Below are 6,435 nucleotides of genomic sequence, written 5' to 3' on the forward strand. Positions count from 1 at the left end.
AAAGGCTTTAAGATGTGGAATCCTATCGAGAAAAGGTTTGTCATAAGCAGGGATGTCACTTTTAGAGAAAAAGAGATGTTTATGCAAAAAGAAAAGACAACTTATGAAGTTTCTAAAAGCCCTAGTACAACTAGGATTGAGGTGGAGACACCTAAAGATTCTTCCACTAGTCATAACCCTCCTAATGAAACTGAAGAAGAAGAAGAGGAAAACTCAAATGAGCATATTGAGAATACTGAAGTTCTACCTGATTTAAGTCAGTATTCATTGGCTAGGGATAGACAAAGAAGAGTGATAGTTCCCCTAGCTAGGTATATTGAAACTAACTATATGAATCTAGTCCTAAATGCCACAATAGCTCCTAATGACCAAGAACCAGCTACGTTTGAAGAGGTAGTAAAATGTCCTAATGCTAGGTCTTGGATTCAAGCTATGTGTGATGAAATGGAATCACTCACTGTCAATAATACTTAGACCCTAGCCCTTATTCCTAAAGGATGCAAACCTATAGCTTCTAAGTGGATATATAAAATAAAGGAGGGTTCTACCAAAGAAGAAAAGCCTAGGTACAAGGCTTGGTTAGTGGCTAAGGGGTTTACTCAAAGGGAAGGCATAGACTACTCTGAAATTTTTTCACTGATAGTAAAACAAACCTCTATTAGACTTCTTTTATCTCTAATTGCTCGGTATAACCTTGAACTAGATCAACTAGATATTAAAACAGCTTTCCTTCATGGAAATCTACAAGAGGTTATCTATATGGTTCAACCTAAAGGGTTTGAAGAAAGAAGGAAGGAAGACCTTTACTGTCTCCTACACAAATCTAAATATGGTCTTAAACAATCACCTAGATGTTGGTACAGAAGATTTAATGATTAGATAGAGAGTATTGGATTTCAAAGAAGTTCATATGACATTTGTTCTTATGTTAATTCAGTAACCTACAAGGACAAAGTCTATCTACTACTCTATGTTGATGATATGTTACTAGCTGGGAAATCTAAGGAGGATTTAAGACATGTTAAAGATCTCCTAAAGAGAGAGTTTGACATGAAGAATTTGGGTCAGTCTAAAAAGATTCTTGGGATTGAAATAAGTAGAGACAGGGCTTCCTTTATTCTAACCATTAGTCAATTAAGCTACTGTGAAAAGGTTATTAACAGATTTAATATGTCTAATGAAAAATCTGTCACTATACCTATTGCTAGTCATTTTAAACTTTCTTTAGAAAATTCACCAAAGGAAACAGACATAGAACATTTGACTCAAATGCAATTAATTCCATACAATCAAGCAGTAGGTAGTCTAATGTATCTAATGATATCTACTAAACCAGACCTATCCTACAGCACAAGTCTTGTCAGTAGATACATGTCTAACAGTGGAAAAAGGCACTGGGAAGCAATGAAATGGATATTAAGATACTTAATTTGGTCTAAACAGCCAAAATTAACATATCAAAGTACAAAAGAAACAGATCTAGAGCTATATGGATATGTTGATTCAGATTTTGCAGGTGACCAAGACAAGAGAAGATCATTAAAAGGTATCTATTCTTATATGGTCCAAATTTATTATGTTGGAAAGCAAATTTCAAGTCAATCACAGCATTATCAATCACAGAAGCAGAATACATGGCTTTATCAAAGGCAATAAAAGAAGCATTGTGGTTAAAGGGGTTGATGAAGGACTTTGGTATTAATCAAACAGTAGTAAAGATCTACTGTGATAACCAAAGTGCCATTCATCTTTCCAAAAACCCTCATTTTGTAAGAGACGGAATAGAAAAAGATGAAGTCGAAGTGTTAAAGGTTCATACCATCGAGAATGTTGTTGATATGCTTACCAAACCAGTTACGAAGCTCAAGCTAGCATACTGTCTTGGTCATATCGGCTTCCAGCTTCCTGAAAAAGGGTGAAGACATGTTAAATCTGGAAGGAGAAGAGCTTGTATGTTGAGCTTAAAGTGGAGATTTGAAGTAATATAAGCTCAAACATTCAACCGTATATTCAACAACCTTTTACATTTCTTTTTTTCTTTACAGCTTGTTTTCGTAACTACTTGTATCAGACAAATGTATAAATATGCATCATTTACAATTTGTAGAAACAACTTACAGAAGCTTACAAGAAAGCTAAAAATCTGTAAAGAAAAAGTGTGACTTAACTCTTGAATAAAAACTCTTCTCCTTCTCGTGGATGTAGGCATCGTTTGCCGAACCACGTATATCATTGTGTAGATCTCTTCCTCTTCTTTTCTTTTACAAGATTGCATGTACATCATCTTTTTCATACTCACGACAATCACTCGAGATAATCAGAAAGAAAGAAAGGGTTAGTAAAGATTTTCTACAAAATGATAGAGAGAACGAGAGAGAGAGAGAAATTAATTGTTCTGAAAAATTCCTAAAAAATCAGAGAGTTTTCCTTCCATCAGGCAGAAGCTAGTGGATTATTCCATGTGGTGCACATCAGCTGGAAGATCATGGAGAAAGGAGGACCAGGTTTTCTATCAACCAATTTAATTTGGAGCAAAATAACTTGGTGGATCACGATTTGGATCAGCAAAAGGGCCATCATTTCATCATTTCATCATTTGAGCTTTCACAATTCAGAATATTAAGTGTGCAGGCCCAACATTTCTACGCTTTCGATCCATCAGATATGTGTTAGAATGGGTTTAATTGTTCAATAGATGGTCATCCATGTTTTCATGTTTCTAAGTGTTCATGAACTTAGGTTTGTTGATGAATTACAGTATGCATGCATTTGCAGATATGTATGCATAGCCTGATCCTGGTAGTAGGATTACTTACTGAGTATTTTATACTCATTCTTTATTACGTTCTCTTTTTCAAGTAAGGGTAAGAACACATCGGTAAATGATAGGAGGAATCTGTGACCATGCCACTGGGACTAGACAGATGTTTCCACTCATATTTCCATGTTTTCATGTTTTAAATTTCAGTATTGCTATTGAATTTAGAAACGTTTAGCTATTAGATGTTTTAGATAAAATTTTCCAGTGTTATTTTATTTTTTTAAGGGTACCCTGATTAAGATTTTCAATTATTTAAATTTAATAAAAGTTATATGTTTTATAAAATTCATTTAGTTTTAGTCAATTCATAAGAAGGGCCGTTTTGAGAAGTACATATGCATATAGTAACGACCTAGTAGAAGTCCTAGGTAGCCAAGTCGTTATAGTTTCATTTCTACCCAATCTCCGACCGTGTAGCCACCATTACAAATGATCAACAACCTTCAATCTCAGTTTATTTTGACTGCATCAACAGCCCCAGAGCCAAGTTCATCCATGCTGCCATCGACATCATAATTTTCTTTCTATCACCGGTCGATGTGCCTTTAGTGGTCCAATCTTTTTTTGACCATGACGGAGCTGTCAACTACGACGACAATATCTTGCCTTTGCTTTGCATTTAGGTAACAAAGTTATTAGATGGAGTCTTCATTGCCTGTTCCATCAACTATGCCATCGGCGACGGAACATCCTACTTGAATTTTTTCAATATGTGGTCGAAAATATTTCAATCGCCGCAATAGATTGGGGATGATATTATTTTAATTTCCCGGCCACCCATTTTGAAGCAGTGATTTCCTGATGGGATTGGCTCAATTATCAATCTCCCCTTCACCCACCCAAATCAATTTATTAGTCAATTTGAAGCACCAAAACTCAAGGAAAGAATATTTCACTTTTCAGCCGAATCAATTGCAAAACTGAAAGTAAAAGCTAGTGCAGAGTGTGCCACAAGAGAAATCTCCTCCCTTTCAGTCGCTGTCTGTAATTGTATGGCAATCCATAACACGAGCCCATCGTGTGCCGAAGAATCAAATTAGTAGTTGCAGTATGGCGGTGAACAACAGAAGAAGATTAGAACCAAAGTTTTCATCGTATCCAAAACATGAGGGAGGAGGAAGTGTAAATGTAGAGATCTGTTTGCTGTCACAAAATATGGCAAATCTCAAGTCTAATTTGGAGTTCATGAATGCTCTCTCTTCTTCACCACACTTGCCTTGTTAATCTTGATGATCTACAAAGAAAATAAATGATCGGTGCAAAATAGATGTTAATTCTATCTTACTCAAGAAAATGAAATTTCTAATGCTCAAACAGCTACTAAAACTAATGTGTAGTTAAATTGGAAGTTGGAGGTCGATCCCAAGAGAACCTCTATTAATTGGCCAGAAATAACCTTTGAATTCAAAAAGATAGTAATTAGGGAGGGGGTTTGTTTGTAAAGAAATTAAAAAGACTAACTAAAAATGAAGATGAAGGAAATTCGTAACTCAATCTTACCATTTTTTTAAGAAAAAATTTATTTGGAAATCTTATTACTAGGTTTAATCCTATCATTATTCTTGAACAATTACTTGAAAACTCAACATATCATAATCCTATAACGAAAGATCCTTAAAGATCCATATAGCCAATTAACATGAATCACATCAATTAGCCCTAATTTAAGTCAAAAACATTTCCACATAGCATTTATCATGTCCTTTTCTTATATTGCTTTAAAGCATGGGTTATCATGGTTATGACATTCAAGAAACACATTAGAGTAAGTTTCAAGAATGGTTGAATGAATGTTCTAAATTAAGAAATTCAAGAGTTAAATTTGAAAAAATATCCTAATTAACACCAGAAAACTTAATTTTGTAACATATCTCACCATTATGCAATAGTACCAAGCAAGAATTACATACAAGAATTTAATGGAATCAAAGCATCAATTATCCTCCATAAATTTCTATTCAAATTCAGCCTAAGAACATTAAAAAAATGTAGAAAGTTCAAGAAAATATACAAACGAACTCAAGAATTTAAACCTAGAGTTAAGATTTCCTAAGGCTAGCACTGCAATACTAAATTATAAAAAAGCCAAGAAGCATTGGGCGAGGGTCTTGACGCTGGGTTGCACAAGGCGCATAGACGATTCCGTCAATCACTGGAGCATTGCAACTCTGGGTGAAGCGTTGCGACGCTACCCTTTTTTGAAACAAATGGGTGCATTTTGTCCATCGTCGAGCTAGCATTGAGCTTAGTGTTGTGAGGAGTGTTTACAACGCTTCGAGTATTGCTGAAGTGTGTTGATTTATTCCTCTTGAGGGGCAAAGTAGTAATTCGGCTTAACTCTTCTTCTTAAGTGATTCTTTGGTGTCGTTTGGCTCAATTTAGCTCCAAATGCTTTGAAATAACTCCATTTGTGTCAGGGATTGAATTTACTTATAAAACAGCAATTTAAGCAAAGAATTGAAACATAATTGAGGAAATTAGCAAATAGAACATAGCTCTTTACAAGACCTATTAAAATACCCCCAACTTAGCTCTTGGTTGTCTCGAACAAGTTGAAAATTGAAGTATGCATCATTCAAAGAAAATATGAATTGTTTTATTGTTTATTTAAAGCTTCATTCATTTATTCAAATTGATTTATACAAGTTGACACATTTTCGTCTGCACATTCAAATGGTCTATACATTCAATTGTATTACACAATGAATTGATTCTCATCTCTTTTCTCAACAATCAAGGAATTAAGGATATAAGCAAGCATTTAGAAAGTTAAAGTTTTGCTAACAAAAGGTTGAAGTTTATTTTGAAAAGAAAAGGTTTTTTTTCTTGCAAAGTCATAAAAAAGAGACTGCTAAGTTTTAGTTTACTTAAAGGCCTAAAGTAATAGAAAGGAGATATCCAACTCTCAATTCCTCTTCGCCCTACATTGCCCAAGTTTTTGGTTTAAGATATACCTAACTTGCATTAGAGAGAGACAATTCTAATACAAGGATGCCTTTTAAGAACTCACACACAAAAAATGTAATTAATTACATTTTTTGTACCTAGAGGGATAGCTTTCACACTTACACTGCGGGGAACCTATCACCCTTTTCTCGTAGGCCCTGAATAGACACGATGAAGATAGCTCTTTTCACCTCTATCCATGCACACACACACATAGTGAAGGTTATGTTAATTTTGCAAATTTGTTTTATTATTATTTTTTTATGCTAGAAATTTTTTTAGAATGCTCTTTTTATTCTTTGTCTAGACTTGCTAATCTAACAAGATGATTGTTCTTAGACCAAAGGTTGTCCTTATTGGGATTGGTGTCCTAATTCTCCCGGAGCCTCGTTGTTTTGTAAAGATACACATTGTTTGATGAATAAAATAAATGTTATTTAATTCTGGCATTTACTCATATCCAATAAACAAAGCTCCTTGGTTATCTTATGTGAACTTAAGCATGTATATGTGATATACAAGTGAATCATGCCTTAAGTGATAACCTAAATAGGTTTGTAGTATAAGGATTAAGGTGGGATACTTGATCCTGGTGATACTACGGATGTGGCCCACTCTGTAGAGGTTTGCAAGTGTTGTAAATTACTACAGATGGTAGATCCTGACCA

The 6,435-nt window shown here is 34.5% G+C and overlaps 1 pseudogene; it reads left to right on the top strand.

The window, feature by feature from the left end:
* The first annotated feature begins 1,634 nt into the window (after positions 1-1,634).
* LOC120084952 lies at positions 1,635-4,124 on the top strand (annotated as a pseudogene).
* The last annotated feature ends 2,311 nt before the right edge of the window (positions 4,125-6,435 follow it).

Source organism: Benincasa hispida, chromosome 9, assembly GCF_009727055.1.
Source record: "Benincasa hispida cultivar B227 chromosome 9, ASM972705v1, whole genome shotgun sequence".
In the NCBI taxonomy this organism is placed as follows: Eukaryota; Viridiplantae; Streptophyta; class Magnoliopsida; order Cucurbitales; family Cucurbitaceae; genus Benincasa; species Benincasa hispida.